Here is a 13,801-nt window from a genome sequence, read left to right on the forward strand (position 1 = left end):
CGTAAACTGCCGTAGGGACACATCCGTCCGTCCTGTCACCCCAGCAGCCCATCACCTCTGCCTTGGCTCACTGCCGCCTGCGGCTTCCCCGCCTGGCCCTGGAGACCGCGCGGGGAGGAGCGAAAGTCCCATCCGGCCCTGCCATTACGGCACGGGCGCAAAGCACGGGGCTTGTCCCCTCCCAGCCTGCATGGCCACGGCTGTAACCAGAGCAGAATCCTCTCCCCTTGCAGCCTAACCTAGCAGACGATGCTGGCTAACGAACTCGTTCAGGCCCCAAACTCCGCAAACGCCGGGTGCTTGCAGGATGTGTTTCACAAGCAGGGCTTGCATCCCCTCACAGCAAGTTCGGACAGAAAAGCATCTCTTGGAGGACAATCTGCCCCCGCAAACAACGTATTAGCTCCAAATCTCTGCTTTTAGCATAGAATCACAGCTTGGGGACATCCCTCTTCGCATGCTCTTAGCTGGGAGTGTCTAGGTAGCAAACCCCACTGGGATCTGCTGCCTGCCCATTTACAGTGGCCTCCGCGCTGCGGGCTTCCACTGCCCTTGCCCCACTTCCCACCAGGCTAACAGGGCACGTGGAGAATATCCACATCCAAACCTCCTGCTGATGGGGTCCGCAGGACCCAGGCTCCCTATGACACCACTGGCTGCCCCATAAATCACGAGGTTTCTCCACGCACGGTGCGGCAGTCTCCCCGGGGAGATGCTGCATCTTGCACAAGGCTGCCTTTCTTGTCTCCCCTCTACTGATTTAATGCTGCAGTGCGCCCCGCAGTCCATTAGCTGATTGGATTTACTTCTGGCCCCCATTTGTTACAGGGGGCAGCTGCCACTGAGGCTTTGTGTTAGAAACAGCATCTCGTCTTCACAGTCTGTGCCGCTCATAGCAAGACCTTCCTGCTGCTGTCTGAGCCCTCCCTATTCCTCCCAGTCACTCTCCTCCTTTTACATCCCATGCACTTCCCTCCTCCCTGCAACACACGGCACCTGGAGTGACCCCCCACAGCAATGGGACGTTTAATCACCTCCATGGAGCTAGCTCAATAAATGGTCCTCTGCTGCAGCGTCACCCTGAAAAAGCTGAAAATCTGCATTTCCCCAAAATGTGCCTCCTGAGGCCTCTCGGCTGCCTATCTCAAAGGTAGCTCTGGCGTTGCTGCAACCCCGGTGTGTCAGCCTCAACCACTGCTGGGGGAAAGATCCATGGCTGAAAGGGGCTGTGCTGGGTCCTGGGGTGGTTCTGGGTGTCCTGCTGTGCACAGGGCTCAAAGCAAGCCTGCCAGACTCGTCTTCCCCTGGCATAGCCCAATGGCAGTCCTTGAGATGAGCTAATGGGGTGAAACCCAGGCATCAGGACAACAGGGACCTGTCCCCAATGCAGCCACTAAATTGTGTTGCTGAACTGCTCCCGTAGGTAAGAGCATCGTAAGAGAAGGTGGAGACCCTTGAGTGTTGGGGACCGGGGCTGGTGCAAATGCCTCCCTCTCCAAGAACATTACTCTCAGGACAGAGCTTCGTCTTCCCTCTTATCCTTCCTTCCATCCTTCCTCTGCCTCTCCTAGTAGTTTCCCTGCCAGAAACAAATGCAAGCTGACAGACCTCGGCTACTCCACTTAAATATTTATGCTCCCCTGGGCCCAAGCTGGAAGCCAGGAGCAGGATTCAACATCCAGAGACTGCTACAGTGTCTTCACAAGCAAACCTCCCCCCTGCCCCCACCCAGGGCTGTGCATCATTTCCCCTGTGCCCCATGCCCAGGCCCTGATGCCCAGACAGTAGCAAACAAATAACGAGGATGTTGTCAAGGGTGAGATTGAAGGGATGCAGAAAGACTAAAGAACGTGGCTAGGGACAAACAAACCCAACGTCCCACTTGCACCATTCAAGACAGAGCCCCRTGCAGGCACCACCTGCCAGGCCAGACCTGCTGCCATGGGAGACATGGCACACTGTGCCTGCAAAAAGATCATGAGTACACCAGGTCAGCTGCTGCTTCCCACACCACCGTGAGCGTGGCAAGGGCTGCTCTGCTGGCTACATCCCCTCCGAAATCCCCAAGGCACAGATTCACTTAAGAGCTTCTCACTGCACTCTCAGAGCTGTAGCCAGAGCAAACAAGATCTGTGGACACAGCAAAGAAATCAGCAGAGGAGCAGACATGGCGGAGCTCCCGCTTGCTGGTGGCTCCAGCAAGTGTGGGCTGGCTCCCCACTGGGCCTGGAAAACAGCATGGAAGGAGCCAGGAAAGGAGATTTTCTCCCTGACAAACCTCCTGGCTAGGTGCAGGCAGAGGCACACACAGAGGAGCGATAGGGTAACCAGGCTGCTAGCACTGGGCAAGACACTTGCCTGCAGAGCAGCGAGAAGTGCTGGTTCTGTTAGGGAAGCCACACCAGATTGACCACCAGAATGGCTTTAATGTCATTTTTAATTGAGCTCTGCAAACCACGATGCTCACCGTCACATTGCTTTTTCCTTCCAGCTTGACTTCTACCCTGGACTGTTGCAAATCTGATGCTTTCCCTTCTAGGCGGRAAGCCCATGAGCATGACACAGGGGTGCACGGCTAGCATGGAGCAGAGCCAGCTGGGGAAAGCCTCCCCTGCCTCTGGGCTCATGCAGAGCTGCCAGGGCACAGCTTTGTTGCTGCAGAATGAGCCGGCTCCAGGGGGACCGGCAGACCTCTCCCGGGTGGGTGCTATACCCCTTCCTGACCAGGTGCTGCTCCCAGTGAGGGARATGAGACCCAAGCACCCTCAGCACCATGCATACCCTTATCCGCAGCCAGTGTGTTACACCCCCATCCAGCCATGTCCCTCCTTTGGGCTGTATGGGCTGAGTAGATGCACAGCTGGTGGTGGGACACACCTCTCGGTCACTAGATTGCCAGGAGGGTGGCTGAGCAAGGCCTCTTATGTGCTTTGGGGACACCAGCAGGACCTGGGAGCAAGGCCACCATAGGCACATGTCCCTGGCATGAGCGACAACGCAGATCTGAAAAGGAGACTGCAGGGTACTGCTAGGGCCATTAGCAAGCCTTAATTGCCCTGAACAGCCTCGCCTGGGACCCCTGCCTATCTAACCCCTGCCCGTGGGCCCAGGGGCCCTATTTAGGCTCCACTTTGGGCACTCAGTCCTGTCCTAGTCTATAGTAAATTTGTGCCTCTCTCCAGCCCTGTCACTTGCTGCTCCTGTCCCTGGCCTGTCCTTTGGCTGTTTCTGGGGCTGTTGACTGACCCTGTTGCCTGCACCTGGTTCTGCATGCCTGGTTCAGACTCCGCAGGACTGTGCATTGTTGCTGAGAGCCCTGCCTACTCCCAGGTCCTCCTTGGTTCCTGGCTTGTCCCACTCGGTGGGGCAGCCCTGCTATCGCTGCTCCCTGCGAACAAGCTCCAGCTCTGAGCTGAGTATGGTGGGGTCTGGCCCTGTGGCTCCATCTAACTGTGCCTCCCAGCCCCAGGATCCTCAGTAATTCCTCCCCCCGCCCCCGAACAGGCTGCCGTAGGGTTCCTCTGGGGCAACCTGGCCTTGCCCCCACCCCAGCTCTGTGTCCCCCCTGCCATGTCCCTGCCCTGACTCCCCACCATGTACTCTCTGCATGTGGAGTGTCTCTGCTGATGGCCCAGGGCTTTTGATTCTCTCTCTAAACCTCATCCCAGGGATCTTTAATGTGAAATGCAATACAGGCCTCTGTACTGCCTCTGTCATCCTCACCCTTCACTGCTGAAGAATAAACTTTGTTCTTGCCATCTCCCTGCCCTGCACCCCAGGGTTTTGCTATCATCCAGATGCCAGGGTGCAGCAAGGGTGGGGTGAGTCTCCTGCCCCACCTTGCCATAAATCACACTGCTGCTACCAGCCCCGTCACTGACTGGACTCCCCCCGGCCTGCGATAGCACCCAGCAGAGCGGGGCTGGAGCAGCAGGTGACTTCGTGCAAAGCAGACAAGGTGCATGGGGTGCCCCTGATCCCCTGGCACAGCTCAGCCGGGGCGAGCATCCCTGCAGACCTGCAAGCTGTCCTGAGAACTTGCTTCCCTGTGGTCCTTGCCTGGCCCTTGGCTCCCGTTCGGTTGCCTGTTGCCGTCCTTGCGGGTTACCCCAGCAGCTGCCAGGGACTGGCTCCGGCTTGGGGCCGTGTGTTGGGTCTGGCGGGGCGGGCTGTGGCTGTGCCCTGCACGCCGGGATGGGAAAGGCTGGAGGATGGGGTGGGCTCTGCACGGCGGGGTGGGCAGGGCCTGCAGGATCCAGGGCAGGGAGCATTGGCTTGCCTCTGGCTGCTGGCTCATTCGGAGCAAGCCCTGCTGCGCTGAGGAGACGCGTCCCCCTCCCCTCCCCAGCCCCTTCCCCAAACTCTCCTTGCTCTTTCCTTGTTCCCCCCTCTCCCCCCTCCCMGACGAACCTTCCCCTGCCTGGACCAGCCCCGATCCCTCCCCACCTCTTCAGAGCCCAGGCGTCTGTCACTCCATTCATCTGTCTGCGGGACAGGTAGGATTTTTTTTTCCTTCCCCAGGGCTTTGTTCTCTTCGTCACTCTTAGTGGGCTCTAGCTGACTAGTGTGTCCCCTTCCCCAGCTCCCACATGTGCGGAGGGGCAGATCTGGTGTTGGATGGGTGGCTACTGTTCCTGCACGGGACCTCCATGCCCTTGCCATCACACCCACTTTAGATGTGTGCTGATCCGCCCAAGCTGGGCAGGACCTGTCACTGGGGCTGGGTTCACTTTGCAACTGGAAAATGCCTGCAAGTGGCACAGCATGTCTCCAGTGTGGGGTTGTGCCCTGCTGAAGGATCTGGGGAAGAGGGCGCATGTTTTGTCTTGGCTCCCTGTGCAGCATCAATCCTGCACAGCATCGGGAGACAGCTCATGAGTCAGAGACAGAAGCAGCTGCCACTGCGACGAGTTGCTTAAGAAGCCAGTCCCATCTCTCTCTAAAATCCTGGGCAATTACTCCAAGTGATGAGGTTTCTCTTGTCCCCAGCACGAAAGGAGACAACCTCATTGCTGTGTTTTGCCACCTCCCTGGGTGTGTGGCTTTGCAAGAAAGGGACTGCTGAGAGTTTTCTGCCCCTGACTCCCATCCTAAGTTGCTGCTTTGCTTGGCAAGGGTTGGCCTCTAGGGAAACAAGGTGCAAAGTGCTGTCTCTTTGTCCCTGGAGGAAAAGACAGGGTTCCCAGGCCTGGTGGGTCTGGGGTGGCATATGCAAAGTCCCCCTGCCTGCTTTTGCAGGGAGAGATATGGGTCTCGTGATGGGTGAGGATGGGGGATGGCAGGGATGCTGCGCAGGCGAGCCCTGTACACTGGCTTTTGGGCGGTGGCTTTCAGGTGYGAGTCTCCCCCAGGGTCCTCCCGGCTTGAGGGAGAGGGCTCTGTGGCAAGAGGCTTTTGCAACCTGTCAGTTTGGTGGTTGATTCGGTGCCCCGGGGCTGGGTGTGCTGCTCTCCAAGTGCCCACCAAGCTGTTCATCACAAATTGCTCCCAGTGAGGGTGAACGTAGCCCTGATCTCAGTGAGGGGGAAAGAAAGGGGCTCAGGCATTTATTTACTTGAGCACACATCTCCAAACTTCTCTTAGGATTGAGCAAATTATTTTCTGGGAGCACATTTCCCCACCCCTGGGGCCTTTCTGTCTTCTTCCCAAATTTAGCTGGCTTTTCAATGCATGATCCAGAAGGAGCACAGATGTATCCTGCACTGTGGTAGCTGCCTGCTGTCTACCAGAGCTGGTTGCSTTTCCCTAGGACCTGAAGCCAGGCATGGAGTGATGTGTTTATTTGGGCATCACTGCCTGAGGCAGATTGATAGCATTCACTGTCTGGACCCTATTGGTAAGCCCTTTAGAGTCTGGATAAAGCCTTGGTGACCGCTCCTATGGGGTGGTAATGGTGGGAGCTGCAGTGATCCTTGAGGCTGTGCAGTGGTCCCCATAGTTGCTCAGCCCTGTGCTTCCTTCTCCAACAGCTGTTTTGCTGCAAAGCGTCCCCACCCTGGTGYGGATGCTGCATGGCCCCCCGGGAATGGTGCAGAGTCCTGGCATTGCAGGGCATCTTCTCCCCAGCCCTGACCATCCTGGAGCACAGCCTGTCCATGCAGAGGGGTAGATCTGGGCTGTGGTGCCTCCAGCAAATCCCACRTCTGCCCACCTGTGATCCCAGGGATATGGAGATGGAGTCTGGCCRACGAGAGGCAAGGGGCAGGTGTCCTGGGCTTTCCAGGTCTGTAGCCAGTGTCAGGCCCCGAAGGGTGCATGCTCTCCATCCCCAGGTGAGGAGAGACCATCTGCAGGTCCTACGGAGTCAAGGAGAATCCTCTCTGCCATGCTTACTTCTTGAAGGAGGGATGCAGGAGGTATGTATTGGCTGGTCCCAGTGGGAGATGCAGCAGATGGTTCTCTGCACCAGAGTCTGGTGTATGTGTGTGTGTTGGGGGAAGCAGGCCAGGGTCCCTGAGGGTGAGGGAGATGGATAGTTCCTGCTGCAGACCAGCTCTGGCTGTAAACAAGTGGCCTGGCACTGCCCAGAGATGGAGATCCCCACAGGCAAGGGGTGGTGAGGAAGGCACCCAAAATCCCTACAACCCAGTCCATGCTTTCTAGGAACATTTCCATTGCAGTCTCCAGGAGAGTGTAACAAGGAACCTGTACCTCAACCTGTTTTAAATGATGGACAAGGAGGTGTAGCTCTGCCTCTAAAATCAAGATAGTCCAACACAGGCACCTAAATCTGTGCCAGATATTTTCAGGTTGGGTCTAGCAATGCTTACCCCCTGTGCTAACTTGGCTGAGAGAAGACTGCATCTCTGGGTGTGTTAGGGCAATGTAAGGGTGCTGCGGGTAAACACATCGAGTAAATGGGTATCTCAAAGACACGTCTGTGTCTGGTGTGTAAAATCACAGCAAATGCAAATGTTCCCATCTCATTTCCTTTTTCTTGGCAACGGCCYTGAGAGGGTGTGGGTTTGTGTCAGGGCTCAAGCTCACTCTCAGGGTGGTTCATGTGCCTGCCCCAGGGAAGTTGTGTAGGTATATTGGGGGATTGCCTAGTAAGTCCTTGTGCACAGTGACATTTCTGCACATTTAACTGCACAGTATCTCTGTGCCAGATTGGGGCYCTCTCTGCAGAGAGCATCAGTAGGTGGGAATAAATGGATGTAGCATCTCCCTGGCTGCCACTCCATGCCARGCTGCCCGCTATGCCCTGTCTCCTGCCGTGCAATAAGGGAACACTTCCCTGAAAACCCAACAGGGACAGGCTGGAGGCATGAGTCAGGCTGCTGATGGATGCTCGGCACAGCCCTTGCTGCTGGCACGCTCCAGCCCAGCRGCCCCCTGCGAGGACTGCATTAAGGAGTGCATTAATGGAATTGTTTCCTCTTGGCCTCGCACTCTGCCGGAAACGATGCTTCACTCTGCTAATTGGACTGATGAATTAAACGCCCACTCTGTGAGGGAGATCCCTCCCAGTTTGCTTGGCCAGGCACTTTGTACAGCTCTGTAGATGCTGCTCCCCCAATCTGGCCCTCTCCAGTACTTCCATGCTCATGCAGCCCTTCTGCAGAGCGTAGCATGAGCTGGCAGCAAGGCCACAGAAATGTGGGGGATGCACACCAGATTGAGGGGCATCCTTCTGTCCCTTGGGTAGGTGCTTTGCTCCAAGCCCTGGCCCCATAGCCCCATATCATGCTGACATGTGCCTTGCACAACAGCACAGCACAGAGACACAGCGATGTTCCATGGGGAAGGGACTTGAGACATCTCRGAGGTGCAGTACCTTTCATTTTACTGCTCCCAGAGTAACCTCAGCTCTCACCAACAGAGCAGCAACTTCAGGCCTGCACCTGCATTTTAACACTTTTTTTGACCTCCTGTGGAAAAATGCGGAGAAAGTGAACACTTTAACACCCATAGTCACTCTTTTAAATTTTTCTGTGCAAGTACATTTTCTTTTTAAGAAGGAGCAAGTTTGCATAGGGTTTTCCTCATGATAATTCCAGCGAGCAAATTTCCTCTAACTCATAGAAGCCACCTGTTAAGACTCAYCACACCAGTCAACACAGAAGTACCCTTTGGCCAGATGGTGGTTCCCAGGATGCCTCCCCCTGCTGAGGCTTTGCGCAACCTGCAAACTGCTCTCCTGCCATCCAAGCTGTGCCAAGCAGCCTGGCARCCCTTCCCAAGTAACCCTGAGAGGTGGCCAAGCCTGATATGTGTGGTACCTGACTGAGAAAGAGCAGAGTGCTGGGCATCATCAACAGCCTGCCAGTGAGGTGTTCTGCAATCTATCATCATGCTTCCTACGCTGGGGAGGAGAGTAGCAGGAAAGGGATGCCTTGAGGCTTGAGGATTCTCCAGGGAAGTTTCCTCTCTCCTACATGTGCGTGTAACTGGCCCTCCTTTTGCTGCGGTGGAAAGGGATGGCTGCAGGAGGGATGGAGATGTGACTGGAAGATGCTTGCTGTGGTCTTGTGCTCAGCACTGGAAGGAGGATGCATCGAACAAGACTTCCCCTATCAGTGGACCTAAAGTTTTCCTGCAAGCACTTCCCTTGGAGCGGAACACAATGCCAGTTGATTGTTTGGTTTGCTTGCACTGTGGGAAAAGAAAGAATGACAATTTCTCACTCTGGATCCAGTGAAATGCTTGGTTTGACCCAGCACAAAATGTGACGTCTGGTTTAATGACTCCTCCTTTAAAGAATTTACAGGAGCTTTGGACAGCTGGTGATTTTCTAAATGAAAAGACACTTGGGAATGAAGGAACCAAATATTTTTCTTATAAAATGGAAAAATGGAGACCTTTGAATTTTCCACTTTATTTTTTTGTTACTTCTTCCCTTTGCCAAATGTCCAGCACTGCAGAAGTGGTTTTGGTCACCTTGCAAGTGCATTTCTCTTGTTGAAGTCTATGTGGGCCATGAGCTATGCTGCGAGCAGAGGTGGAGCACCTTGCCATCCACACAGCCAGGGCTGGGAGCTCTGCCTGCACACATGGGTGCAGTCAGCAGCACTCTGCATTCTTGAGAAAACCAGCATCTGAGGGATTTTAGACAGGCTCAGCGATAGGAGCAGAGGCAAAACCTTTTCTGCAATAGTAAGGGAAGCTCAGAGGATGTGAGCCTGCAGACCATGTGRCAGGTAGCCGGTGGGATATCTGCTTCATCCCCCAGGTGGGAATATGACTCCTGACTATGGCTCTCCTCCCTAATGTACCCCATTGTGGTAACTTCTGGGGATGGCAGAGGGGTTTAGGCTTTATCTATGTTTCCATGAGAAACTTTGGCAGGTTTCCTGGACAGAATTTGTTGTGATACCTTTGTGCAAAGAAATCCCTTGATGTCTTCCCACTAAAACCAACAAGATCTTTACACCAGGTGAAATGTAAAACATACTTGAAATGACAGACAGGAGCTTCTCTTCGGGATCCTCCAGCACAAACAGTCCCTCTGGAGGCAGGTCAGCCTGGGCCGGGGGACACTGCTACCCCAGCAGGCAGGACTCATCCCCCTGACRACCTCATGTGGAAAGGAGATGGTCCTAATCTCAGATCAGAGAACAACCTGCAAAATAGAAMTGTCATTCCTGAGTTGGGAGGATGCATTTCCATCCCCATTCTGTTTGATMTCAGGCTCTTTTCAGGCCCATCACTGAGGACTCATGGCATATACCGTCCCTGGGGGCAGCATGGCGTTTGCTACCTGGCCTTTCCCACAGCTCTCCGAGCTGCAGGTGGCGAGTGTGCRGGGCTTCCACAGTTTGTAAACTCAATGGTCACTGAAGGAGGAGGGTCCATGTGTGACAGCAGTGCCTTTCCGGAGAGCCAGCTGGAGTCTCCCAGGAAGGGGTTAATCCTGGAGGAGCACTCAGGCAATGAACCGCCAAGATCTGATATCCTATTGACTGCTGCTTTGCATCTGGGTTCCATAAAAGCTTTTATGCCTTGGCTCCATTTCAAGGGCAGACACTTCAGGATGACTCATGCTCCTCTGCCACGAAGGAATAAACCTGTTATTCCAGTTTCCCTGCACAAGGTGAATGTTTCCTGAAAATTCAAGTGCTTGCAGGGTCCTGGTCTGCTGGCCTAATGGTGCCAGGCCCATTTAGGAAACATTGCTGCTCATCAGACTGCCTAGATRCTAGGAGAACACTGTTCTTAAGGGATTTGAGCTGTGATGCCCACCTGCAGGATCCCTCCTTCTTTCAGAGATACAGCAGTATGTCTCCATTGCTCAGCCCAAGCTGCCAGGGACGTGCCAGTATTAGCCACTGGGGAAACATTCAGCCTCAGCCCTGCTCACCAGCCTCAGGAAGAGGCAGCAGTGTCCCTCCCTGCAGGACTGCTGGCTCTTTTTATCTGGCTAGAGACCAGGAAGTGGCCAGGATCAATAAAGGGGCCTAACAACAAAATCTTGATTTTCCCAAATGTGGTGAGAGCCCAGCTGAATGGCTGCATTGCTAAACCTCTCGGGAGGAGGAAGGCTGGCTCCTCTCGTGCTAAGCTAGCGCATCCCTGAGCCCATGCTCCTTGTGACTAGCTGATTGAAGCTGCAGGTATCCCGATTTGTAATGAGGGGCACTGGGCAGTCCTCCGCATCCCGAGCTGCCAGGGAGGCTCCAGCCGTCTCCTGGGAGCATTTCCTGAGGTTTTTTTTGCCCAGCAGGAACACCTGACTTGACACCTTTCAGCCCGCAAGCCCTGTTGCCTGAAATGTTCAAAGGCCTCCCTGCACAGAGTGGAGGCATCGGTGCTGGGCGTTGCTGAAGAGCTTGCATGCACATCCCAGCACACCATCCTGCAGGGACCCGCCTGGGTCTGCATCTGCATCCCAGGAGACTGCTGCCATTCTGGGTGAGGCAAGTACTATGGCTTCACTTAGCAAATTCAGAGGGAAATCTGTATCCCCTCAGGGCTATGATTTGAATCTGAGGGGCTATTGGCACCATCGCTGCAGGAGAAGCCTTTGTGTTGCRTGGCAGTAGCTGGAGTGAGTCCCTATTCCTACTGCCTGGTCAAATGAATTGCTCTATTGAAGTGTCTTTTGTGCACCATGGGTCTCTTAGGGCCCTTCTCCCATTTTTTAGTGCCTGGTTACTCTGCAAACTGGGCAGCCCTCCTTATGTCCCCCTTCTAACCAGCTGGGCTTCCTGGTACACTCCTGCTAAGTGCTATATGGGACATCAACTTCCCAAACACYCAGGAGAGCTCAGGCACTTTGGAGAATTATCTGTTTTCCTCCCTCCTCTGATTTCACAAGGGCTCAGGAAAGCTATAATTTGCAAGGCAAGCCTGAGGAGAGAAATCCAGCCCATGGCACCTGGAAAGCTTTGCACTTCTTAGCGAAGAATACACAGCTATACAATGTTCTTTGTTATCAGCTTGCATGGGAAGAGCCATCTTAGGGTGGTRTGCAATGTGCTGGTGTGCAAGAGCTCCATTTCTCTCCATTGTCCCACAGCATTCCTCAAAGGGCACAGTGATGTTCAGGACCTTGTGACAAGCAGTGTATGTCTGTGATTTGGGCAGAGCCTGACTTCGGCCCAGAACCTACTGCATAGGGCATCTAGTGGCCAAGCACTGGTGTTACCTCCAAGCACCTCCAGCAAAGCCCTGCTGCGCTGGAAGAGTGCAGGACTAGAGCYGTCCTGACCAGTACAGGCTTTTTGTAAGAGATCTGAAATGCTAGGTAGCGACTATTGAAATGGAGACTTTCAAACAGAGCCCTTGTTTATGATACTATGACCGACTTATCACCAGGTCCTTGTACGCCCAGCTCCCATGATTCGGAATTAGTTTGCAAAAGCCCTGGCAGCCTGTGCTGCTCCTGACCATGGCTGCCTGAATTACAGGGTACTGCTGCATCTCTCTGCTTGAGTGACTAAAGCTTTTAGCAAGAGGAATAATAAATAATGCACCATCATTCAGCGTCTCTCGGTTGGTGAAGCTGCTGGGATTTGCACGGGCTTTGCCCGCACACTGCAGGCCATGGGCCACGTGAGCTTCTGATTACTCCTGCGACAAACTCAGCACTTTTGGTCACACAAAAAGCTACGCATCATCTGATTTTACTGTGACTCGAGCAGCTCTGCCTGTGTTATTATTATATGACCTGTTGGCGTGCTGGGCYGGGACACAGACAGTGGAGGCCCATCAATTAGACCCGCAGGTTCAGGGCACTCAAAGTACAGCCTCTTGCTGCAGGGCATCAAAGCAGCCATACGTTTCCTGGGGTCCTTCAAGCCAGGTTTGAAAGTGTAACCCACAGACATGCCAAAGGCCTCAAAAACTAAAGCATAATAGCAACAGTGACTCAAAAATCATAAATTTTTCAGGCCTGAGTTGTTTTTGCTTGAGGCTGCAGCATCAGTCTCTGGCAACAACAGAGACTTTTGGTATATCATTTCAGTGTACTTCCCTAAGAAGGTCTGGGGTTAGCCGCGTAACTGTGCGAGGTGGATATTTGATGCTGGTGAATGCTATCTTTTTTAAAAGGTGATTTCCCATCTGTTCRCATTTCTTCAGCATCCCCAAAAGTTGGGCTTCTCTTAAAAGCTATTTAAAAATATTAATTTAACCAATGCACTAGGGAACATGAGCACTGTGCTGCTGCAAATGGACATTATTGAAGACTCTGCTTATTTCTAATATTGTCAGTTAGGCTGCTGATTGTAGAGGAGCGCGAATAATTAGCYGAGGTTTCTTACTGTTAAGTGCATCTTTCCTACTTGCACAGTTTGCTGTTCCCCCATAAGTGTTCAAAAGTGGCCAGTGACTGGTACAACTTGAAATCTCAACTGCTGTTAAGTTGATGGCCCCTTTCCACAGATTATTAGATGGTACTCATAGGAGGATTGCTTCAAACAAACCTGATAATTTGATATTAACCTGCTTGATTTGAATCTGATGGTATAATATTATATTAGAGAGAAGCTAACTTGTGATAAGTCTCTGGGGTGTCTCTCTGTTGAACGTTTGTTTAATCRTGGAAGCGCACATCTGTAAAAGCTGCAGATGTGGTTTCTTCCAGCAAAGCTGGGAGTGGGTAACAGCTCAACTTTCTCTGGAGTAATTACCACCCCCCTTCCCCCCAGCATGCAGACACAAGCCTCACTCATGGAAACACAGACCTGCTGATGGCCCTAGGCTGGAGGCAGTGCTAGRGGTCTCTGCCCCAACTCCTGCCTCAAGCAGGGGCATGCCAAAGCCAGGGCTGGGGGCTTGGGACTGGGGCCAGGTAAATCTCTGCACCTGTTCCAGGGTGGTCCCATGTTCAGGGGGAYGCAGTACAGGGAGCGAAGCAGCTGCCTTTCATTTTAGATAAAACCCTGAGGGACTGTCCTATCCTCTGAGATGCCAGTACCAAGCCCTGATGGGGCAGGGAGCTCCATGTCACTGTGGCCAAGAGGGTTTTAATAACATGGTCCTTAGGCAGGCTGATGCCCCTTCCCTGCCCCTCTCCCTCTCTCTGAGCAGAGTCTGCTAGTCTCTGTAATTAGTTGAGTGGTTGGATCCTCTTCATCAATGATTGAAACTGCCACAATGGAGCAAACAGATGAAAAGGGTTTTTGCAGTGCATGCAAGCACTTTCACCAGTCCCTGCTGACTAGCACCAGGTTGTGGGTATTTCCTCTTGCAAATGATGAAAGCAGTCACAGGAGGCATTTTAAGCTCGCTCTTAGCCTCTCTGGGCAGGCACCCCTTTCTGCCCCTACACATTCCAGGACAGCCCGGTGCCAACGTGAGATATTTCCTCCATCTCTGGTGCCTGCAGGCAAAGCCCACGTTGCCCAGGTGCGCTCCA

At 53.6% G+C, this 13,801-nt stretch overlaps 1 protein-coding gene across 3 annotated transcripts in view; it reads left to right on the forward strand.

The window, feature by feature from the left end:
- Nucleotides 1-4,393: 4,393 nt before the first annotated feature.
- PCBP3 (poly(rC) binding protein 3) overlaps nucleotides 4,394-13,801 on the forward strand; it is a 93,693-nt gene continuing 84,285 nt past the window's right edge. For all 3 annotated transcript variants that reach the window (XM_085314569.1, XM_085314567.1, XM_085314568.1), the window contains exon 1: nucleotides 4,394-4,496. The gene's annotated coding sequence lies outside the window, so the exon portion shown is untranslated. The remainder of the gene's footprint in view (nucleotides 4,497-13,801) is intronic.

Source organism: Rhea americana, unplaced genomic scaffold (genome assembly GCF_003343005.1).
Source record: "Rhea americana isolate MKP2758 unplaced genomic scaffold, rheAme1 scaffold_408, whole genome shotgun sequence".
Classification (NCBI taxonomy): Eukaryota; Metazoa; Chordata; class Aves; order Rheiformes; family Rheidae; genus Rhea; species Rhea americana.